The sequence below is a fragment of the Hylobates moloch genome, unplaced genomic scaffold (assembly GCF_009828535.3).
Source record: "Hylobates moloch isolate HMO894 unplaced genomic scaffold, HMol_V3 SCAFFOLD_1, whole genome shotgun sequence".
Taxonomy (NCBI): domain Eukaryota; kingdom Metazoa; phylum Chordata; class Mammalia; order Primates; family Hylobatidae; genus Hylobates; species Hylobates moloch.
Window position 1 is genome coordinate 116,225,414 of NW_026652276.1, and position 26,581 is coordinate 116,251,994.

A 26,581-nucleotide genomic window follows, 5' to 3' on the forward strand; every position below is an offset into this window, starting at 1 on the left:
GAGTGAACAATTAAAAGCCTGAACACAAGAAGAAATTAGTGAGTAAACCAGGATGATGGAAGTGTTATTGTTTAAATTTAAAATTTAAGCCAAGAGAATCACAATGGGATCATGATTATAATCCTGAGCTTTAGATTAGTCTAAGTGAGAACTTAGAAAAGTTGCATAAACTCTTTCAATCTCAGTGTCGTCAAATATAAAGTTAAGGTCATACCAGTGCTTTCCTCATAGAAATAGTGTATGTGAGGGGAGGTAAAACACATAAATCCCTGGGACTAGAATCTAACCAAACTTTAAATATTAGCAAGTGTTATTTTATTATTTTGTTTATTTTTTGTGACCTGTAAATTGCTTTGTAAGCCTCTTCTGAGATACAAACTTTCCTTCATACTCTGATCAAGGATTAGGTTAGAAGTTTAAAGTAGCAAAATTTATTGTCAGAAGGTGAGACTGTCTTAATGAATTCAGAATATATTAACATCTGTGGTAGGTGTGCCTAGGCTTTGGAATAAATCTAAAATTATCATAGCAAAATATTTTTATAGCTTATAATCTCTTTCTTCTTATGGGCAAAACATTCAGTATTAGGTGGGGATGTGACTGATGGGAACTTTTGGGATGACTGTGAAAAACGCAGTTCTCAACATATGCTACAGATGAGTTAATAAATTTTGTTAAGCCTCATCAAATGTGAAGACCCTGCATCCCACAAAACAGGGAACATTAAACAGTGTCACTGCAAGCATCATTTTGAAGTTCTTCTCCTTGGCATCTGTGTATCTCCAAGTCAGTGGACAGACCATGGGGAGTAAAGGCCTGGGCATAGCATGGAACTTCAGCTTCCATGCATCCTGATTTCCATCTGGCTGATCAAGAGCCATCCAATCAACTTCATCTCTCCCATATGGCCCAGCACTTGCCGAGGAGATGTTTCATGATGTAGAATTTCTAATGACCATTCAAATACCTCACAGAAACCCAGACATCTAGTGAGTCAGTTGGTCTGCGTAGAAGATTCCTCCATATCACTAAGGAAGCTCGAGATGCTGTGATTTATTCAGGGGAATAAACAAAGACTTGATAAAACAGAAACGGTTCAGAAGAAAAAGGTAAGCACCAGACTTGAATGCTAAGGGGCCCTAGGGACAAGTTTTAGGCATTCGGTGGTAGAATCTGACTCTGGGGACAGATAATGAGATTTTTATGTAGTCCTGGGATACATACACTTATTCTTAGCTCCTAGACCAAGCATTGAGAAACACAGGAGCGAATTTTGAAGTGCATTTAACTCTGGATTCCACCCGAAGTGCCATTACTTCATGACCCTAAGGCCTCATCTCAGCTAAGGGCACTCCATAACAACAATTAAATATTTGAACATGAACCTTTACTTGCTTAGCATAAAAATAAACCAAAATTGAAAGTAAGGAAAACACTTCTAAGGCAATGCACTCAGTATCAGTAATACCATTGTAATACTGGTATAAAATGAAGCTCAATCAATCCACTTCATACTCTCCAAACTCTGGAAGTCTGCACCTGCCATGCTTTTATGCCTAGAACACTGCACAGCACTCCACCACCACCACTAATATGCTAAAACCTGTTCATCCATCTTATCTTAGGTTATTTCATTCCACGATGGAAAGCCTTAATTGACTTTCAAAAGATATTCGCTGCCTCTTTATGTTAATCTTCTATTTTCTCTACATTACACAGTGTTTTACTTTCCTTTGTGCTCATATGTATCTCTGAGTGGGCTGGAAGTTCCTGGAGGACAATGCTCATGTCTTGGTCCCTGTTAGTCTCCAGTTGAATGATATACCTGGCAAATAGTAGATTTTTCAATAAGTATTTCTTGACTGGTTGACTGAGTGACTGTCTAACAAACATTTAGAGAATTACATTGTACTAAACCATATGCTTAATACTGACATGAAAGGTATCTGCTGAGTTTATTTCAAAGTGCTAACTCCTGAATGGCACCTGTTATCTCAGGGTCAGCTGGCTTAGTGAGTTCACTGAAATGTATCTACAACTTCATCAAAATAGTTGTATGTCTCAGAAATTTGCTGCAATGGGTATGTGCAGCCACAATATAGAGTAGAATCTTCATTGTCAAATGGTCTTTTTGACGTTAGGCCCTTCCTCTGGGTACTCTGGATTTTAATTTGTGGACGGGACACTCCTTGTTATGTTCCAAGTATATAGGTAAATAAAATAGAAACCTTAGGCTTGTTCACACACATGAAGTACAGAAAGATCTGATTTCCCCAAGCTTACACTAAAATTAGAAAAAACAAACAAACAAGAATTCGAGAGGTGAAGTGACATAAATCATTAATAAATTAGTGGCTTTAAAACAGTAAACAGCTGATTGAATGTTTTTAAAGGTTCTAAATAACAGCAATTAAATCAAAGTAATGACTGAAGACAAAATTAACCGGTTTGAAATTGTAGCAAATGAGTGTAAAACTTTTAGAATGTGGTTTTTACATTCCTTTAATATGTTTCTTTAAAATGTCCTCTTTCTGAGGAATGAGGCTAAAGAAATATAAAATATTCATTGGACTTTACTCTTTTGTAAGAACTTCCTCCCACAAAAAAATTATTAAATTGGACTAAAAATGAAGAGCTTTATATTAGGGATGATTTTCATCCCTAACAACTGCTTTTCCTTGATAACTTGAAAATAAAATGCCCACATAGAATGCTTCAATCGGCTAGAATTTGGAAGCTTGGACACTCCCTATTTTAGCAAGTGTTAGTGAAAACTCAGAAATAAATTTGGTGCAAATGAAACGTACAAGATAAACACATCCATTTCTCCTTATTCTCCTGAATTCTTCCACAAGGTATAGGTATAATTTTAGCGAGCTCCCCGCAGGACTGAACCTTTGTGTCATCACAGAGTTTATATGTTGAAATCCTAACCTCCAGGGTGATGGTTTTGGGAGGTGGGACTTATGGGAGGTGATTCATTCATGGGGATGGAGCCCAGGTGAATGGTATTAGCATCTGCATAAAAAAAATCCCAGAGAGCTCCTTCCCTGCTTCTAGCATGTGGGGATACAGCTAAAAGGAATTGTCTGGGAACCAAGAACACGGCCTCACAAGACACCAAATTTGCTGGCGACTTAACCTTGGATTTCCCAACCTCCCAAACTGTGAGAAACAAATTCCTGTTGTTTCTAAGTCAGCCAGTCTATGGTATTTTGTTATGGCAGCATGATCAGATTGGGACAGACCTGTGCCTTTTATTTTCACATGTGAATGAACTTCCTTTGACCGACTTTCAGAGCATGTAGATCTGACCTAAGCCCTAATAAGTATAAAAAATATCAAATGTTTTGTTATAAAAATACTACTGGCTGGGCACAGTGGCTCATGCCTGTAATCCCAGCACTTTGGGAGGCTGAGGTGTGTGGATCACTTGGGGTCAGGAGTTCGAGACCAGCCTGGCCAACATGGTGAAACCCCATCCCTACCAAAAATTCAAAAATTAGCCGGGCATGGTAGCGGGTGCCTGTAATCTCAGCTACTCGGGAGGCTGAGGCAGGAGAACTGCTGGAACCTGGGAGGCGGAGGTTGCAGTGAGCCGAGATCGTGCCATTGCACTCCAACCCCAGGCTGACAACAGGGAGACTCCATTTGAAAAAAAAAAAAAAAAGAAAAGAAAAGCTACTAAAGTTTAGACGGTATGTCTAATCATTACTAATTTTAGCTATGGATCAAACCAGATTATCTGAAGCATGTATATTTCAACTTTTTATAATAACTCATAATGAATTAACTATCAGTGGTATAATATAGTCCTTTAAAGAAAACCATCATTAAATAAAAAATACCTTTCATATTTTCTTATTTAAGAATGCATCGGGTGCATTAAGGGCATCTCCTGCATCCCGCAGGCCACAGTCCTCCCCCCAGCCCCTTGCTCTTTAAGTGAATAAAGGGAAAAATGCATTTTCATTCCTCAGTTTGTGAAATCACCGTATATATTTTATCGAATAGATTCCACATTGCAAGTTGTCTAGTAATGCAATAGACTGGAGCAGTGATTCTTAAATTTTAGTATATATAAGAATCACCTGGATATCTTATAAACTGTTGATTTCCAATACTTGTCCTCAAAACTGCTTATCCCAGCAAATCTCATCAAAGGAATTTACATTGCTAATTGGCACTGAAGGTGATTCTGACATAAGCTGTATTTCGCCTTTGATTCTACATTCCCACCCCATACTATAATGCTTTTGACAAGCTTGAAAGAGGATGTTTTTTTTTTTTTTTTTTTATACTTTAGGTTTTAGGGTACATGTGCACAATGTGCAGGTTTGTTACATATGTATCCATGTGCCATGTTGATTTCCTCTTAAAGTTGACTTTATATTCCTTAATTTCTCAACTTCAATCTTAAAATATGTTTCTGGGGCCTCATTAAATTTGTTTAAAGTGTGTACCTATTCTTATTTTAATATTTCTAGTATGAAATAACTCTATAGGGCTTTTATTTGCCAACAATATCCTATTGTTTCCCAGTATAAACATTGTAGGCAGATATAGCTCCTAAACATATTCATATATATTCTATTTATCTAACAAAGTTTTAAAAATCTAAGTATCTAGTATCACATGTCTTTTATTGACTTTGGCTCTATAGCTGTAGGCAATCAGACTTGCAGTGCATTAGCTACTGTATAGCCCTAATCTTCTTTCTGAACATTTCCATTTCTTTTTCATCATCATTGCTCCTTCCCTATATTTCTAACCATGATATTTTCTACACTTACTGCATCAATTACAGTAACCTGTCATCATTAGCTTATAGCTTATTTTTGTCCCAAAATTGAATTTTTTAATTTAAAATATGAAAATATTTTCATCAGATTCCCCTTGACTCAATGTTTCTTTCTCTTTTTTTTTTTTTAATCTTTGAGACGGAGTCTCGCTCTGTCGCCCAGGCTGCAGTGCAGTGGCGCAATCTCGGCTCACTGCGACCTTCGCCTCCCAGGTTCAAGCAATTCTCCTGCCTCAGCCTCCTGAGTAGCTGGGATTACGGGCACCTGCTACCATGCCTAGCTAATTTTTGTATTTTTAGTAGAGAAGGGGTTTCACCATATTGGTCAGGCTGTCTCGAGCTCCTGACCTGAGCCACTGCGCCCAGCCGACTCAATGTTTCAAATCACTTAATCAGAAATTAACATCTCTTGTTATTTTCTTTAGCCATGGAATAGTGATTCTTGTAGCAATTCAAAAGTTTGTAAAACAAATATATTTTGGTTAAATGCAATATTCCTAAACTGCCAAGCCAGTCAAAAACCACAGCTAATCATCCTACCCTGCCATCATATCTGTATTTTACCTACAGATTTAAAATAAATGTATACCAATTTGAATAATAGAGTTAAAATTAGAAAAAATAAACAAACCTATTATAGCATACTGCATTTCCCCCAAATACAAATTACAAATCAATAATCACAAATGCAAGATATTTCATGGCATTTAAAAAAGCTTATTTGGTATGTTAAAACTCTTCATCACTTAATATTATCTTCTTTTCCCCAACTAGAGAAGCATTAGGCTTAAATTATCATTTCTAGTGCAGTATTCTTTATGTGGTAGAAAAACCAAAAATAATGTTCATTATACCAGAATGAATGTAAAAGAACTAAAAAATTATCTATCACATTTCTTCTACTCCTGTTTCCCTTTGTTTTCAACTCCAGAGAGTTGAAAGAGTAGAGAGGAGGGAGAGAAGGTAGGTGTTGTTTTCCTGGATCACATTTTAAAAAAATTAAATACCAAGGAAACTGTGTTTATTTTACATGAATAACAAATAAAAAGCAGTGTTGATAGGCACTGTATATTCAATAATGATCGTCTTAAGAATACATGAATAAATGCTTGTAAATCTATTTGTAAAAAATACAAAAAGACTTCTTCTAGCCTTCTTTTATCTTATATCAGTGGACAGGTCATCTGCCTGCTATTCCATTTTCTCTAACTCCTTTCCCTGAAGCTGAGTTCTGAAAATTATTATAAGGGTTTCAATTGTAGTGAAGTACTCATCTGTAATTACTATATTTAGACTTGAAGTTTTTGTTGATGTTTCAGTTTATGTGTTACCACAGATTGAAAGCAGACAGCACAAAAAGATTTTGGAATGATGGCATGAGAAACTCTACAGAACCTTTTTCCCAGCCAAATGATCATAGCTGATAAATTTTTTTTTTTTTTTTTTAAAGCACGATTTAAAGTCTCTAGAAACTGTCTTATGGGTAAGTGGGAATGGAGGACAAGAAAACTTAAGAAATCTACCAAATCTTAGTATGAACAGTGAGAATTAGTGGCATGTGAACCATAGCTTGCTCTGTCTCCCTGCCTTATGGCTCAGAATGATGGAAGCTCAAATCCCAGTGGCTATAGCCAAGAACACAGGACTCCCTTTCCCTCTACCTTTTATTCTAAAATTATGGCATCTCTCCAGGAAGAGCAGAATACCATCATTTCTCATCCTCCACTCCTGCTTTGTTTTGCATAAGCTCTATTCCAGACAAGACTGGCTAAGAAGCACAGGACTTTCTTCTTCCATCCAGGCCTCATTTAGAGAGGGGAAGCCCTAACAAAGGAACAGCAGGCCAGGAACACTGAACCCTTATCAGCCTCACCCCAGATCACTTGTAAGTTGCCTGTTCCATGCTGGTCAGGCAGCCCAAGAAGACTAGAAGTGATTACCACTTGTCAGTGCCCTATTCATAAAGCAAGGGAGTAACTCGAATAAGAGAAGCATCTCATCCCTACCCATGTTTTGGAGTAGGGTTCAGAGCTGCTTCTCAGAAGGAGAGTAAAAACATAAGAGCAGAAAGCTCCACGGGCATCCTTGCCTCTGTTTGGAACAGATTGTGAAGAAGTTCAATCCTAAAGGTGCTTTCAAAAACAATGGAGACTTTAGTAGTAAACAGTAAAGAGGAGGCTGGTAGCTCCTTATTAGCAGCAAGCTAAACATTGGACTAGCTAGAAATTTATCAGAGAAAATCGGGAAAGCGAAAGATGAAAAGAGTCCACCTAGCATGTCAGTGAAAGCCTCAAAGACCAATCTTAAAGTCTATAAAAGGGACCAACATCAATTATAGCAGAAGTGGAACAATTTATGCCCCACCCAGGCATTGTTAAAAGCAATAGAATCAGCTGGTAATTAGTGGAGCCTAACTTCTGGGTGTGATAGCAGATGCAGGCAGCATAACCGAGATATCAAGGAAAGCAACTTTTTGAGTCCCCTCTTTCATAGTGAAAGCTCACACGTCAAAGGCTGACCCATCTGAGGACAAACATTAGATGTTTCACACGTGGTTGAAATATACTTCATTAGAAGACACTTACAGGCTTTTATTATAAGCCCCAGCCTGTGCTCCACACAAGGTTATTGCACAGATAACTTTTCTATACCAGCACTCTTGCTTCTATTCTTTCTTGCTTGGGCTCACACAATCTTATTAACTCCTATTCAGCAGGCTCAATTAATACAGATTTAAAGGCAGATTTCCATGTTTCTGTTTCATAACACTACATAGAGGAAATGTCGCCTAGTTAGACACCCTAATTATCTCCATAATACATTTAGGTAAATTAAATAAAACTAGTTTACACATTCAAACACCAGTTTTTCTCTAAACTTATTTTTTTTCTATTTTACATTTTCTTATACACCCAGTAATGCATCTCTCTGGGAGAAGAATCAATCATATCTGAATTTCACTGGTAACCTTTACTTTCAGTAACTGACTACAGCATATCTGCTATTTTATGCCACGGGGAACCTCATGGCCACTTGTAAATCAAGCTTCCCTATTTCCTTCCCTTTCGTTACTTCTCTCCTCAAAGCACAGATTTCAATCAGGCAGGGTCATGCTAGTGACTCCCGTATCTAACACCAACTATTCTGACACCAACCCTAACTGAGGTAGTACAATTCAATTCTGGCATGAACCACCCAGAGTTAGCACAGACTCAAGAAGTTAAAGGGCACAGTCCACAACAAGATTGTCTTCAGTTCAGATCAACTGGCAACAAATCGAGAATATTTCCACCACCCTCCTCAGGTCTTATAATTCCACTAGAACCACTCATAAGACTGAGGAAAACACTATACTTAACATTACAATTTTATTAAAAAGGACTCCACTCAGAAATAGCAAAACAAAGAGGTACACAGGGTGAGGTTCCCAGGGGTCTGGAATATAGAATTCATATGCCTTCTTAGGTTGCATCATTCTCCTTGCATGTCAGTGTGTTCACCAATCAGGAAAGTCCACTGAGCATTAGTGTCCGGAGTTTTTGTTGAAATGTAATTACGTAGGCATGGTCAATGTAATCCATTGGCCACATAATTGAACCCAATATACAGACGCCCTCCCTTCCACAGAGGTTAAGGGTAAGGCTGATATTGTTGGCACAATACTGCAAGCCTCTCATCGTATGAGTGGCCTTTCTGGCGTTAGCAGCCCCAATCTTAAAAGCTACTTAAGGTCTTACTGTGAGTCACCTCATAAGTACAATTTCAAGTGTATTTCAAGGGAGCATTGAATAACCAAGATACTTCCATCATTGGAAAGTTGTAAGAGTTTTTAGAATTTTAGTGGTAAGAAAGTGAAAAAGAAAGGCCAGACAATTTTTAAATTATACAACAGGAACTTCAAAGTTGAAAAGCTTATATAAAAAAAAGAACTCCTATGAATAACCAGAACCACCTTCTTAAAACACTGTGAAAAGTAAACACACACATACACACAGCAAATATTAAAGGGTAATAAATATTAGAGCAGAAAGTAATAAAGACTGGGAAAATAAGAGAGATAATGATACCTAGATTTGGTTCTTGGAATAGACCAAAATATTGACAAACCATTAGTTATATTACTAAAAAAAAACAGAGACAGGATGCAACTTAATATCAAGAGTGGAAGAAGAGGAGATATGGCTACCAATGTTGTAGAATAGTAAAGAAATAAGAATAATAAGAAAACACTATAAACAACTTATGCCAAAAAATTTGGTCACTTAGACAAAGTGAACAAATTCTGAGAAAGTACCAAAACTGACTCACAAAATTATAGCAAATGAGAATAGATCTATAACAAGAAACTGAATTAAAAAATTAAACATTTCTAATAAAAAAAAACCTCAGTGTTAGCTGGGGAAGGTTACTTACGCCTGTAATCTCAGCACTTCAGGAGGCCCAGAAGGGTGATCATGAGGTCAAGAGATGGAGATCATCCTGGCCCACAAGGTAAAATCCCATCTCTACTAAAAATACAATGTTCACCCTTAGTCCCAGCTACTCAGGATGCTGAGGCAGGAGAATCGCTTGAATCTGGGAGGCAGAGGTTGCAGTGAGCCGAGATTGCACCACTGCATTCCAGCCTGGGCGACAGAACGAGACTCCATTTCAAAAAAAAAAAAGAAAAAAAAAAAAACCCCAGTTCCAAAACCCAGTTCCAAATTGCTCGATGATTCCTACAAAACATTGAAATAATAAATATATATTATTCACTAACTTTTACAAAAATATTAGAAGAGGAGAGAGCACTTTCCAAGTAATTTGATGAGGCAAGTATTATGCTGTATCAAAACCAGAAAAAGAGAAAAATAAAACTAGAGGCCAATATCTCTTACAAAAATGTATGTAAAAACTGTCAGGAAAATACTAGCAATTGAATCCAGAAACATAAAAAGATTATACACAAAAATCAAGTGCAATTTCTTCCAAAGATGCAGGAGTGCCATAACATCTTAAAGTTAATTGATGTAACACACACTATCTCAAAAGACACAGAAAAAATCATTTGACAAAATTCACACCTCATTTATATCAATTATATAAAGTGTCCAGAACAAGCAAATCTATAGAGGCAGAATTTTTATCAGTGGTTGTCTAGAGTTGAGGGTGGGGGTGACTGTAAAAGTAGAGTGACTGCTGCCAGGCACAGTGGCTCATGCCTGTAATCGCAGCACTTTGGGAGCCTGAGGCGGACAGATCACAAGGTCAGGAGTTTGAGACCAGCCTGGCCAATATGGTGAAACCCCGTCTCCACTAAAAATACAAAAATTAGCTGGGTGTGGTGGCGGACACCTGTAGTCCCAGCTATTTGGGAGGCTGAGGCAGGAGAATCATCTGAACCTGAGAGGTGGAGGTTGCAGTGAGCTAACACTACTGCACTCCAGCCTGGGTGATAGAGTGAGACACTGTCTCAAAAAAAAAAAAAAAAAAAAAGAAGAGAAAAGAAAAAATTTAAAAAGTAGAAGGGAGTTTCTTTTAAGAGACTGCTGTTAAAATGCTCTAAAATTGATTGTGGTGATAGCTGTGCAACATTGTTAATATGCTAAGATGCAACGAATTGTACATTAAGTGGATAAATTGTATGATATATTCATTATATTACCATAAAGCTTTTAAAGAGAAAAATTGCAAAAGTGCAAACTTAAATTCAAGTGGAAATGACACTCCAAGGTATATGAATAGAATAAAAGGAAAGAAAAATATACAAGTATATATAGTAATGAGACCTACTTAATGAGATGCATAGAATTATATGATCTATTTCAGTCACCATATTAAATTTGGCATAATACAGAAGACATGTAAGAAAACTAATCTCGGCTGGGCGCGGTGGCTCACGCTTGTAATCCCAGCACTTTGGGAGGCTGAGGCAGGCGGATCACGAGGTCAGGAGATCGAGACCATCCTGGCTAACACGGTGAAACCCCGTCTCTGCTAAAAATATAAAAAAATTAGCCGGGAGAGGTGGCGGGCACCTGTAGTCCCAGTCCCAGCTACTCGGGAGGCTGAGGCAGGAGAATGGCGTGAACCCGGGAGGCGGAGCTTGCAGTGAGCCGAGATCGCGCCACTGCACTCTGGCCTGGGTGAAAGAGCAAGACTCCGTCTCAAAAAAAAAAGAAAGCTAATCTCTTAGATTCTCATTTGAGCAGACCCCCAAATGAGATGTTTTTTATGTCCCAATTTTAAAGATTGTTTTGCTCTGGAGGATTTAGGATCTACTTTTTTCATTAGTTTTCAGAAGAAAAAATCATTTACTTAAATCAGAGCTGGCTTTGTTTTAATAACCACAAGTTTTATGCAGTCATATTAATATTTGAGAAAATATATATTTAAATCTAAATATTTCACCCAGGGAAATATTATAAATTATGGTATTTTGACCTTTGGCTTTACAAAAATTAAAACAAACAAAAAAAAGACCTGAGTGTTTATTGAAATAAATACTAAATATATTGTTAACAAAAAAAATCTCAGCAGAGTCCTACTTCGTGTTACATTAATGTTACAGCTACCACTTTTTCCTTTTTAATGTTTAATAAAATCATGAATTATCATCAGAAATCTAAGAATAATTCTCTAAAACTGCACTGCTTTCTCACAATGTGTAATTCATACAAATACAAAGAAAAAATAACTTACACCTATACGCCAAAAAATTAGTATCCTCTAAACACTTTCATCTCATATACAATACATATTTTTGCTGTTGTATACTTATTATCCTGAAAAATAAGTCTCTAGAACTTAACAAATATAAAGTAGTCAGTAAAACGTAACTTCATTGTAATTAGATTTGCAGTAATAAAGTAGTATGGAGTTTACAAAATTTAAAGAAAGTGAACATATTATATGATGTACTGTATTAATTAGGTTTGTTTTTATTTTTATATTTTTTGAATTATGCACTTACTATAATTCTGCTGGGTGAAAGCAAAACAAAATCCACCTTTTATTTTTTGAAAAAGTGAAAAGAAACAGTCAAGTTCAAGCCACCTAAAATTTATAAAGGTTCAACTTTTGTATCTTCTAACAAAATTAATTCAATCTATCCCTTTATTATTTTATTGATTTATATATTGCTGCTGAACACATTTATTAGCTGTCTAGCTTGGCATTATAAATATGTGTGTGTGTGTGTGTGTATACACACATGTTAGAGAGATATATTTTCTATATATTGGGACAGATGCTGTGACTTAGTCTCCTCAACTAATAAATACAACAATTTTTCAGTGTGCTTTGTTATGGAACAATTTTACCTGTAACATGGCGTATTTTGAATTTAATTTAAACGTCCTTACCATAGTTTTGTAAATAAGACTAAAGGAAATTTGTGCTGGAGGAAGAGCAATGTTGCAATTATTGCCAATATTTCCAAATAACTAAAGAATGAAACTGGAATGTTTCCAAAACAAAGAAATAATAAGTGCTTGAGGTAATGGAACCCCAATAGTCTGACTTGATCATTTCACATTGTATGCTTGTATCAAAATTTCACATATGCCCCAGAAACATATACAACTATTATATATACATAATAATTAAAATTTTTAAATTGATTAATAAATAAAAATGTTGGCAATATTAAAGAATAGACCTATAAACTCATTCTTATTACTGTGGTTCCTGTTTATTTATTTATTTTTATTTATTTATTTTTTGAGGTGGAGTCTCCTTTCTCGCCCACGCCGGACAATATTGGCTCACTGCAACTTCCACCTCCCAGGTTCAAGCGATTCTCCTGTCTCAGCCTCCTGAGTAGCTGTGATTACAGGCACCCATCGCCTCACCTGGCTAATTTTTTTGCATTTTTTTTTTTAGTAGAGATGGGGTTTCACCATGTTGGCCAGGCTGGTCTCGAATTCCTGACCTCAGGTAATCGGCCTGCCTCAGCCTCCCAAAGTGCTGGGATTACAGGCGTGAGCCACTGCGCCCAATCCCTGTGGCTCCTATTTAAATAAAGACTCTTTTTTTCCCCATCATTCCACTATTTTTGGTTGTATAAATCTAGCACATAGCATAATGTCCTGAAATTACTCACTTACCATAGGTTTTGAAACGATTGCTTGCTCAAATGTCTTTCCTTCTAAATTGATAGCACAAACTGTGATTTTTCACCATTAAATCCCAATTACTTGGCACAATGTTTGACAGATACTTCGTTTTAAATAATGTTTATTAAAAGAATAAATTATGAATATGTTTAACACCTATGTTAGTGTTCCAGAGAGACAGAACCATATATATTTTATCTCTCATTTTATATATATATGAGATTATATATATATTATTTATGTAATAAGAGATTATATATAATATATGAGATTATATAAAATGTATGAGATTATATATTATATAATAGATTATATAAAATATGAGATTATTATATATAAGAGATTATATATGATATATATTATATATAAAGATTATATATAATATATAAGAGATTATATATGAGATAATTCTTAATTAGCAAGAGATCTCATTTTCTTAATTGCTTAGAAAATGGTGAACTCTGTATTTAGGTTAAATCATTGGTAGCTTGGAAAACATGTTATTATATCTCTGATAGTTTATCTGGTTGCTTTTTTTATCTTCAAAAAATGCCTATCATTTTAATAAAACAGATGGGTATATCAGGTATGAAGTCCTGGTAAAAATTTGACTTACTCCATAAATCCTTATCAAATTTTGATACGATTTTGTAAAAAAATTATAAATTTTGTTTAAATGATGTTTGACTATTCATGACCTTCAGATATCCTGTCACTCTTCAAATAAATATTATGTGGCACAATTATCCATATTTCATAGATGGGAAAACAAAGTTCCCCAAATGGGTGATGAGTTTTAAAAATCATGAAACTGGTGTCAGAGCTATAACTGAAACCCAGATTTGAAACCCGAGGTACGAATTCTGGGCTGCCCACCTTCCCTCTGTACCACATGCTTAAAGATGCTGGACATAAAATCACATTTATGCACATATACAAACGGTTTCAGGCAATCCTCGTAATCCGTAGGATGAGAATGTTCTTGGAGTGGACTGCTTCATCTCTCCCGTATACTCTTTCCTCTGTGTGTGAGTTAGAGTGGTAGTGAAAATCCCGCAGAGGGATGGAACCAACAGGCTATCGGGCGTGTGTGCAGGGAGCTTACCTGGGGAACTGGCTGGCGTTTCACCGCGACGCCCAGAACAGGCCGCACAGAAGCCGCAGGGCTCTGCCACGTCCCAGGCCCCCAAACCAGAGAGGCCACAGTGTGCTCCTAGTCAGTCCTCCAAGGCCCGAGAGTCCCAGGGGCCACAGGCTGAAGAAACGAGTCTGACTCCCAAGGGCAGCAGGAGAGGAAGCAAGCGCCCAGCACAGGAAGACAGTGAGCCATAGGGAGAGGACCCTGCTCATCCCCCATCTTCTGTCGGCACGGTTCCAGCCGCGCTGGCACCGGATTGGCTGCTCGGCCACACTGAGGGCAGGTCTTCTTCTCCCAGTCACCCACTCAGCTGTCAATCTTCTCTGGCAACGCCCTCACAGTCTCTTGAGAAAGAACTTTGCCCACCATGTAGGCACCCTCCTCCAGCCACGCTGACCGCTAGGATTAGCCATCACAGATAGTATTTGTCTGGGTGAATATTATTTTATATTGAGTCTCACTCTGTCGTCCAGGCTGGGGAGCAGTGGTGCGATTTCGGCTCACTGCAACCTCCGTCTCCCTGGTTCAAGTGACTCTTCTGTCTCAGCCTCCTGAGTAGCTGGGATTACCGGCCTGTGCCACCACGCCTGACTAATTTTTGCAATTTTTGGTAGAGACAGGGTTTCTCCATGTTGCCCAGGCTGGTCTCGAACTCCTGACCTCAAGTGATCCACCTGCCTCCGCCTCTCAAAGTGCTGGGATTACAGGCACGAGCCACCGCGCGGCCCACCTTGCAGATTTCAAGTGTGATTACAGCACACACTGGTTGACAAAATGGAAGCCTTTTGATTAACTTCACGTATGTAGACAGATTATGTTTAACTAATTTAAAAATCTTTCTTCAACCATTTAGGTTAGATTTCCCAATAGCCGGGGTGTCTTTTAGCATCAATGACCAGAATTTCTGAATTAAAAAAAAAAAATCATTGGTTTGAAATGTCTCAAAAGCAATACTCTTTTCTTTTCTGGGTTGATAAAGAATGGAGTATTATCACAAAATATTAAAATTTATAAGACATCTTGGAAATGATGGGTAAATGTGAAGAAAATACTATAAAGAAATTTTCTGGAAAACCCAGTATTATGATTTTTAAATATATTTGGGAAGCACTGAAGTACAGTTTAAAAATCACGAAATTTGATTTTGCAATAAACCTTCTAAAATTCATATTTCCTACTAAATATAATTCATAAATCCATTTATATCATCCTAACTTTTGCAATGAAATAAAATTGGCTCTAGACTTTTTGCCTGTCTTTTGTGTGAAGTCCATCACCTTCCCAAGATTTTTGCAAATAGACCTGACATTGCTGTGGTCTCTGCCGAGTCGGAGTTTCTGCTATCACTGAATTTACTTATTTCCAACAAGATTGCTATGAAATCAAAACGATGTTGTGTTTTGTTTGTTTGTTATGTTTTGTGTGGTCTTTGTATTGTATAAATCAATCTCATCATTTACAGGGATTTACAACTCTATAGATAGCAATGATTGAACATACTGTTTCCTCTAATTTCGTAATTTAGAATGTTTTCCTTGCATCTTTGATATTGATTTCCGTGACTACAATCATAATACTGCTCTATTCCTCCATCTTTTTGTGAGTATACCATTTCTTTAAATACATCTGAAATGTAATATGTAGTGTGCAATATAAGGAAGAGAATCTAATCTATTCTGCTGGCAGGTTCAGGGTCTTTTCCAACTTACGGCTTCTTTAACCCACACCTACATCCACCATTGGAAGCCCAAGGAACATTTATATCCATAAATCCTCAAGAGTGTTAACACAGCACTTTGACATTTGCCTTCATGACATCATAATAACTCATTACCTATTAAAAAGTGACTTTTTTGTTTTTTTTTAAACTACTGAATTACATACAGTTCATTGCTATAACAATACCCAAAACACAATGGTTTCATAAAATAAACATTTACATCTTGCTCACTAGACAGCCATCTAGGGATCTCACAAATGCTAATGCTTAGAATATAGTGAAAACCTGTATAGGAGACTATAAAAATGTCTTTCATTGGTCCCTGATTCCACCTGTTATAGCTCCTTTGGGAGCTTGAGAATCAGCACTACACCCTAACTTCTGCAGGGGTCATAGATATGCACACTTTCTGCAGAATTCTGAAGCTTTCTCAGCTGTTCTCTTGTTAAAGTTTCTAGATAAAAAGCTATAAAGCTGTTTTAAAACTTGAACAAGCAAAGAATTTTTAGTCTAAAACTTTTGCCATATTTAATTATAGTGAGCTATCTATGTTGATTAAAACAACCAAAATTATATCAAGACATAATTACAGTTCCTGATTTTCTTTCTTTGTTTTTGTTTTGTTTTTTGACACATGGTCTTGCTCTGTTGCTCAGGCTGGAGTGTGGTAGCACAATCATGGCTTACTCTAACCTCCACCTACTGGGCTCAGGCGATCCTCCCACCCCAGCTTCTCGAGTAGCTGGGACTACAGGTGTGCACCACCACACCTGGCTAACTTTTTTTGTACTTTTGTAGAGAAAGGGTTTCACCATGTTGCCCAGGCTGGTCTCCAACTCCTAGGCTCAAGTAATCTGCCTGCCTCAATCTCCCAGAGTGCTGGGATAGCAGGTGTGAGCCACCATGCTTGGCCTGTTCCTTTGTTTCCTTACCATGGTGTGTTTGTTGTCTGTTTCTCTCTCTTCTACTAACCCCCTACCCTCCTTGTCCCTCTCAATTCAATGGAGACTTCCAAAAGTAAGCTTTTTAACCCTGTAGCACCATGCATTCCAAACTCAACTCCCTTTCATTCATACTTTGTGACCTCAGTCAATTCTGTCCCATGTACATATATTTATTTATAATCTTGTCAAATAAGAATCCAAAAGTTTTCTCATTATATCAAAAGTCTCCATTGATTCAAACTGGTCTATCTGTTTTCTAGTGTCTGCTGTCCTACAAAATAGGTGGTGTTACATATTTTAGGTGTTTTTGTAAATAATATGATTAGTGGGACATTCTGGAAACCACAATATAGATCTCAGAAATAAGAAAGGGTACAAGTCCAGACACAGCTATAATAAAACCAGGAGTTTCCATATTTTAGAATTTAATGATGAAAAAGGAAGGAAGGAAAGAAGGAAGGTAGGAAGGAAGGAAGGCAGGCAGGCAGGCTAAAAGAATCTAAGAATAATCAAATTTATATAATAACAATAATAATAATGATATTTGTAATTTTGGAGCCCAACTCTGTGCCCATACTATAGTAAGCTCTTAAAGTATACTTTCTCCCTTCACCCTACATATTTTTAGCATGTATACTATTACACTTACTTTACAGTTAGAGAAAATAAACTTCAGAATAATAAAGATGCTTGATGAAGATCATACACTGCTAAATTTTTTATTCTTTTTTTATAATCTTTTCGTTAAACAATGTTGGGTTCCTTCAGTTATCATAACAAACTCTCATGAATTTGATTTCAATTTATGGTAGGTAGAATTCTAAGATGATTCACATGACCTTGTATTAATCAAGGTTTTTTTTTTCCCTATATTTTTTCCCTATATTTTATGATGGTTTGACATCTTGAGAACCTTCCTGCCTATGGAGAGATTGCCCCTTCCAGTGTAATTCAAGTTAACTCCCAGGAGTTTTTAGAGATAAAACACAACTTGCCTTTGAACATACTTTTCATATAGAAATCAAATAGTACAGCCTAAGCTTCAAATCACCATTATCTAATTCTCACACACAATGCCAATTCTTTCCCTACCCTAAATCACCCCAGGGCCAGGAGCAAACTAGAGACTACCCTTATGTTCCAGAGCCATTAAAATTATTCTAATGAACCCATCTTCCCTTCTTTCCCATAGAAAACACAATACAGGCTCCGGGGCAGGCTGTCTCTTGCACATTCTGCCTCCTGGCTGATCACAGTGCTTCCCCAGATGCCCTTGCATGATGCAGCCTGGCTCCCTTCTCTTGGAAACTTTCAGTAATATTCTTTCAATGGCTTTGACCTGACACCTCTGTAAATTAAAATCCCATGGGTTTTAGACAGCCCTCTTTCTTCTGCAGCCTCCTTCCCCTTGAGTGTGGATGAAACCCATGGCTAAGATGACATATCGCTCCTTTAATTATATTATCTAATATGGCAATGGGGGAGGTTATCCTGGGCATGTGCTAATTAAGTACGCACTTTAAAGGCACCACTTTTTTCCAGTTGGTTATAAGAAATTCTTTGATTAGCCTGGAAAATGACAAACATCATGTTGTTCATTACTTAAGGGAGTCAAGTGGTAAGAAATTATTGTGGCCTCGAAGTACTGAGAGTTTTCTCAGCCAATAGCAGAAACACAGTGTACCTAGCCCTGAATCCCCATGGAATGAATTCTGCCAAAAAAAAAAAAAAATTCAAGACTGGTAAAAGGATCTTGAACCTCCAGTAGGAACTGCAGCCCCAGTGGATACCTTTATTTCAGCCCAGTGAGACTCTGAACAGAGAATCCAATCACCCTGAGGAGGAATTCTGACCACCATTGACCTGCTGGTGAAAGGGAGACTGGGTGGCTTGGATCCAGGAGGAATTCCTCACAGGGCAGCACAGCAGCTTTCACAGATTGTGGCCAGACTGCCTCTTTGGTCTGGATCCTGATGCATCCCTCTACATCAGGTGGGGCCTCCATGTCAGAATTTCAGCAATTCCAGCTACAGGTTTATGAACAGAACTCTGATCTCCCTGGGATGGAGCCCCTGGGGGGAGAGGCAGCCACAGTCTCCATGAATTAGTGGACTTAGTCTTTCATCCTGCTGGCTCCAAGGAATCTGGGCAGTCTGGACTACAGGGATTCCTCCCAGGGTGTCACCACCTTTGCCAAGCAGTAGCCAGAGTGCTTCATTAAGCCAATCCCTTATGCTGTGACTCTTGACTGGGTGAGACCCCCAACAGGGGTTACCAGACACCTTGTACAGGAGCTTTCCCAGTGGCATCAGGTCAGTGCCTCTCTGCGACAAAGCTCTCAGAAGAAGGAGCAGGCAGCCATCTTTGCTGTTCTGCAGCCTCCACTGATGACATCTCCAGGTGCGGGAGGGACCCAGGTGAATAGATTCTGGAGTGGAACCCCAGCAAACCCTACAGAAGAGGGGCCTATTAAAAGAAAAGCAAACAAACAGAAAACAACAACAGCAGCAGCATCAACAAAAATGCCCCCACAAAATCCAAAGAATTTCCAACCCAGAATTTAATATCCAACCAAACTAAGATTCATAAACAAAGGAGAAATAAAATCATTTTTAGACAAGCAAATGCTGAGGGAATTTGTCACCACCAGGCCTGCCTTGCAAAAGCTCCTGCAGGAAGTACTAAATATGGAAAGAAAAAACCATTACCAGCCATTACAAAACACACTGAAGTACAACACTGACCAATGACACTGAAGGAACTACATCAACAAGTCTGCAAAATAACCAGCTAGCATCATGACAGGATCAAATTCACATATAACATTATTAACCTTAAAAGTAAATGGGCTAAATGCCACATTTAAAAGACATAGAATGGCAATCTGGATAAAGAGTCAAGACTCTTCAGTGTGCTGTCTTCAAGAGAGCCATTTCACGTGCAAAGACACACATAAGCTCAAAATAAAGGGATGGAGAAAAATTTACCAAGCAAATGGAAATCATAAAAAAGCAGGGGTTGCAATTCTAGTTTCAAATGAAACAGACTTTAAACCAACAAAATCAAAAAAGACAAAGAAGGGCATTACATAATGATAAAAGGTTCAATTCAATAAGAAGAGCTAACTGTCTTAAATTTATATTCACCCAATACAGGAGCACCCAGATTCATAAAACAAGTTCTTAGAGACCTATAAAAAGACTTAGACTCCTACACAATAATAGCTGGAGACTTTAACAGTCCACTCTCAATATTAGACAGATCATTGAAACAGAAAATTAACAGATATTCAGGATTTGAACTCAACTTTGGATCAGGCAGACCTCATAGAAATCTACAGAACTCTTCACCCACAGAAAACATAGTATATATTCTTATCAGCACCACATGGTACTTACTCTAAAACATATCACATAATTGGAAGTAAAATATTCCTCAGCAAATGCAAAAGAAGTGAAATAATAACAAACAGTCTCTCAGACCACAGCACAATCAAATTCAAACTCAAGATTCAGAAAGTCACTCAAAACTGTACAACTATATGGAAATTGAACAACCTGCCCCTGAATGACTTCCTGGGTAAATAATGAAATTAAAGCAGAAATCAAAAAGTTCTTTGAAACCAATGAGAACAAAAAGACAACATACATGCCAGAATCTCTGGGACGCAGCTAAAGCAGTGTTAAGAGATATATTTACACCACTAAATGCCCACATGGAAAAGATAGAAAGATTTCAAATCAACACTCTAACAACACAATTAAAAGATCTAGAGAAGTAAGAGGAAACAAACCCCAAAGTTAGCAGAAGACAAGAAATAACCAAGATCATAGCTGAACTTAAGGAGATACAGACATGAAAACCCCTTCAAAAAACCAACAAACCCAGGAGTAGTTTTTATTTGAAAAAAAAAAAAAAAAAAAGTAGATTACTAGCTATATTAATATAGAAGAACAGAGAGAAGAATCAAATAGACACAATAAAATTGATAAAGGAGATATAACCTCTGACTCCACAGAAACACAAACAACCATCAGAGAATATTATAAATGCCTCTATGCAAATAAAGTAAAATCTAGAAGAAATGGATAAATTCCTGGACACATACATCCTCCTGAGACTGAACCAGGAAGAAGTTGAATCCCAGAATAGAACAATAACAAGTTCTGAAAAGGGAGCAGTAATAAACAACATACCAACCAAAAGGAGCCCAGGACTAGATGGATTTACAGCTGAATTCTACCAGAGGTAAAAAGAGGAGCTGGTACTATTTCTTCTAAAATGATTCCAAACAAATTAAAAGGAGAAATTCCTTCCTAACTCATTTTATGAGGCAAGCATCATCCTGATAGCAAAAGCTGACAGAGAGAGAGAGAGAGAAGGAAGGAAGGAAGGAAGGAAGGAAGGAAGGAAGGAAGGAAGGAAGGGAGGAGAGTGGGAGGGAGGGAGGGAGAAAGAGAGAGAGAAAGAAGGAGAGAGAGAAAGCAAGAAGGAAGGAAAAGGAAAGGAAAGGAAAGGAAAGGAAAGGAAAGGAAAGGAAAGGAAAGGAAAGGAGAAGAGAGAAAAAAAGAAGGAAGGAAGGAGGGAGGGAGGAAGGAAGGAAGGAAGGAAGGAAGGAAGGAAAGAAGGAAGGAAGGAGAGAAGAGAAGAGAAGAGAAGAGAAGAGAAGAGAAGAGAAGAGAAGAGAAGAGAAGAGAAGAGAAGAGAAGAGAAGAGAAGAGAAGAGAAGAGAAGAGAAGAGAAGAGAAACTTCAGGCTAATATCCCTGATGAAGACTGATGCAAAAATCCTCAAATAAATACTGGCAGACTGAATCCAGCAGCACATTGAAAAGCTTATCCACCACGATCAAGTCAGCTTTATCCCTGGGAACCAAGGCTGGTTCAACATATGCAAACAAATAAATGTATTTCCTTACATAAACAGAACTAATAGATGCAGAAAAGGGCTTTGACAAAATTCAACATTCCTTCACGCTGAAAACTCTCAGTAAACTAGGTATTGATAGAACATACCTCAAAATAATAAGAGCTATTTATGACAGGTATTGATAGAACATACCTCAAAATAATAAGAGCTATTTATGACACACCTACAGCCAACATCATACTGAATGGACAAAAGCTGGAAGCATTCCCCTTGAAAACTGGCACAAGACAAAAACGCCCTCTCACCACTCCTATTCAATATAGTATTGGAAGTTCTGGTCAGGGCAATCAGGCAAAAGAAAGAAATAAAGCATATTCAGCTAGAAAGAGAGGAAGTCAAACTGTCTTTGTTTGCAGATGACAGGATCCTATATCTAGAAAACTCCATTGTCACTGCTCTAAAGCTTCTTAAGCTGATGAGCAACTTCAGCAAAGTCTCAGGACACAAAAACAATGTGTGAAAATCACAAGCATTTCTACACACCAACAATAGAAAAGCAGATGACCAAATCATGAATGAACTCCCATTTACAATTGCTACCAAGAGAATAAAATACCTAGGAAGACAGCTTACAAGGAATGTGAATGACATCTTCAAGGAGAACTCAAAATGGCTGCTCAAGGAAATTAGAGAGGACACAAAAAAATAAAAAACTATTCTATGCTCATGGATAGGAAGAATCAATATTGTGAAAATGACCACACTTCCCAAAGAAATTTGAAGATTCAATGTTGTTCCCATTAAACTACCATTGATATTCTTCACAGAATTAGAAAAAACTACTTCAAAATTCATATTGAACAAAAAAAAGCCCATATAGCCTAGACAATCCAAAGGAAAAAGAAGAAAGCTTGAGGCATCATGCTACCCAACTTCAAACTATACTACAAGGCTACAGTAACCAAAACAGCATGGTAATAGTACTAAAACAGACACATAGACCAATGATACAGAATAGAGAACTCAGAAACAAGACCACACACCTACAAAACAATCTGATTTTCTACAAACCTGACAAAAACAAGCAATGGGGAAAGGATTCTGTATTTAATAAATGGTGCTGGGATAACAGGCTACCCATAAGCAAGAAATTGGAGCTGGACCCCTTCTTTACACCTTACACAAAAATAAAGGTGAGTTAAAGGCTTAAATGTAAAATCCAAAACTACAGAAACCCTAGAAGAAAATCTAGGCAATATCATTCAGGACATAGGCACAGGCAAAGATTTCATGACAAAAACCTCAAAAATGATTGCAACAAAAGCAAAAATTGACAACTGGGTTCTAATTAAGCCAAAGAGCTTCTGCACAGCAAAAGAAAGTATCATCAGAGTGAACAGACAGCCTATAGAATGGGAGAAAATTTTTGCAATCTATTCATCTGACAAGGGGCTAATTTCCAGAATCTATAAGGAGCTTAAACAAACTTACAAGAAAAAGACAACCCCACTAAACAGTGAGCAAAGGACATGAACAGATACTTCTTAAAAGAAGACATTTATGCGGCCAAAAAACATGAAAAAATATCAACATTACTGATCATTATCAAAAGGACAGTGAAATACCATCTCAGGCCAGTCAGAATTGTGATTATTAAAAAGTCAAGAAACAGCAGATGCCGGCAATGCTGTGGAGAAATAGAAACACTTCTACACTGTTGGTGGGAATGTAAATTAGTTCAATCATTGTGAAAGACAGTGTGGCAATTCCTCAAAGATCTAGAACCAGAAATAACATTTGACCCAGCAATCCCATTACTTGATATATATACCCAAGGGAATATAAATCATTCTATGATAAAGATACATGAATGCATTTGTTCATTGCAGCCCTATGCATAATAGCAAAGACATGAAATCAACCCAAATCCCCATCTATGACAAACTGGATTTAAAAAACGTGGTGCATATACACCATGAAATACTATGCAACTGTAAAAAGGAATGAGATCATGTCCTTTGCAGGGACATGGATGGAGCTGGAAGCCATTATCCTCAGCAAACTAATGTAGGCACAGAAAACCAAACACTGCATGTTCTCACTTAGAAGTGGGAGCTGAACATTAGGAAAAATAGCTAATGCATGCTGGGCTTAATACCTAGGTGACAGGTTGATTGGTGTAGTAAACCACCACGGCCCCTGTTTCCTATGTAACAAACCTGCACATCCTGCACATGTATGCCTAAACTAAAAATAAAATAAAATAAAAAAGAATACAGGAATTCCTCAGAGATACTGCAGGTTTGGTATCAGACCACCACAATAAAGCAAATATCACAATAAAAAAAATAAGTGGAAGCTGAACAATGAAAACACATGGACACAGGGAGAGGTGCAACACTCACTGAGGAGTTTTGGTGTAGATTGTTGGGGAAAGAGAGCGTCAGGATAAACAGCTAATGCATGCTGGGTTTAATACCTAGGTGATGGGCTGATTGGAGCAGCAAACCACCATGGCACAAGTGTACCTATGTAACAAACCTGCACATCCTGCACATGTATCCTGGAACTTAAATTAAATTAAATTAAAAAAAGAAATTCAAATAATAAACTGAGATGTTTCAGTTTTGTTTCAAGTGGCATTCCATCAGGAAAAAACATTAGAAATAAAAGAGAAGTAATATAAAAATCAATTGATAATTATTGAATTATTGAAAGTAATTTAAATTCAATTGAATAATTGAAAGTACAAAATAATTAATGAAAGCTTCAGTTTTTCAAAGTGGAATAGTATAAACCTTCTATCATAAGCTAATTGAAGTAAAACTAGCATAGTGATATTTTGGGGAAATTGTGAAACATCAAATATAAAGACACTGTTGTAACAGAAGAAAATATATAGATTAAGTGTAACAACCATCATGCTATCAGCAAATATTACTGTAATACAGACCATTTACAAAAAGTGTATTATTTATACATTTTATAGCAGGCCTAAGTCTGTAAATGAGCCTAAAAATAAATTTAAAAAATTTAAAACCTATGTTGTCAGAAAAATAAAGAAACAATGCTAAAGTCAGAGTTTAAAAAAATGCCAAGATGGATGCTTTGAGTTGGATAATTAAATCATATGAATGCTATGGTCATTAATTTAGAAAGATATAATTAAAAAATAGATGTACATACTGATTTTGAAATATTTAAGCACATATATTAAAAATTCAAGAGTGATCGGCTGGGTGCAGTGGCTCACACCTGTAGTCCCAGCACTTTGGGAGGCCGAGGTGGACAGATCAAGAGGTCAGGAGATCAAGACGAGCCTGGCCAACATGGTGAAACCCCATCTCTACTAAAAATACAAAAATTAGCCAGGTGTGGTGGCAGGCACCTGTAGTTCCAGCCACTCGGGAGGCTGAGGCAGGAGAATCACTTGAGCCTGGGAGGCGGAGGTTTCAGTGAGCCAAGATCACACCATTGCACTCCAGTTTGGGCAACAGAGCAAGACTCCATCTCAAAAAAAAGAAAAAAAATTCAAGATTGACCACAAAAATTATAAAATATAATTGTTCACTTCCAGAAACACCAAGATGAATAGTTTCTATGAAGAAAATTTCTGTCAATTCAACAGAAGGGAGAAAAATGTAAAAATCCATAAATTTAAAATATCAATCTGACTTTGGAAATAATTCTTAATAGCTCATTACCTAAAATATGAGTAAATATTAAAATACATCAAATAGCAGAAATAAAAACTGTATTTGAAAACTAATGTTTATCAAAATCAAAACACACACAGAAACACACTCATGTGCATAAATATTTGCATAGTATTAGATCACAGAGGAAGTCTCAAAAATTTTAGATAATAGGAATTATATAGAATAGGTTATTTGATTACAGTGGTATCAAATTTGAGTCATTAATATGAAAGTATCAAAAATCAACAAATAAGTTTATCAGGCTTAAATTTTACTCTTAATTAACTTAGGATGTGAAAAAGAAAACACAATTGGAAACACAAAATGTTCAGAACGACTTACTTAAATATACAGGGTACATATATATTGCATTAAAAATAAAACAAAATAGGTAAGATATCTAAGAAAATAAATACACATTTAAATTTTGTGGCCCTAATATCAACAAGATATACCTATTATTCATAGAATAAAATAAATAATAAAAATATAAATGAGAATTAATAAAACCAGAAAGAAATTAAATAGGGAGAATTTTAACTCAAATTTGGTGCATTAGAAAAAATTTTACAAAGCTTATGAAACGTACAAACCTGCAGCAAAATAAACCACAAAACCCAGAGAAAATATATTACAATAGATAATTAATGAAAATAGTTTAAAAGTGGATAAAACTACAGATAAAGACAATAATATAGAAAGTCTTAAAGTACTGTAAGCAAATAAATGAAATAAATGTGAAAATGTAGTAAACATCTTTTTTCTAAAAAAATTAACAAAATTATAGGGAAGTTAGAAAAAATAAAATTAAATATATAGAATAAGTAAGATAATAATAATTAAGGACATTATTTGAATGAAATGCAGCAAATATTTACATACAGGCAGAAAACAATTTAAGGAAAATATTACAATGTCATTAATAAGGAGATAATGCTTACTCTTTTTGATACTTTTGAAATAATTGTGAAGGATGAGCAGTTATTTAACTCAAAACATTCTAGGAAACTGATCTAACCTTAGTCACAAAATAAGACAACAACAGCAAGAATGGAAGTCAGAAAGACGGCAGAAGCAGCACCAGGCCACAGCCTGCATCTGTAAACTGACTTAACAACAATATATGGATCAAGTTGCCTTTCTGAGAATTCCATAAGCCAATTAAAAAATTGTAGCACATAAATAAGGTCAAAGCCAAGAAGACTTACACCAAAGCAGGAATTTGCTTATTCTAGATCCAAGCCCTATCTGCCATCTTACTCAAAAATTTAAAGAACTACCAGCAACCAGCTCTTCTCTCAATTGGAAAGAGAAG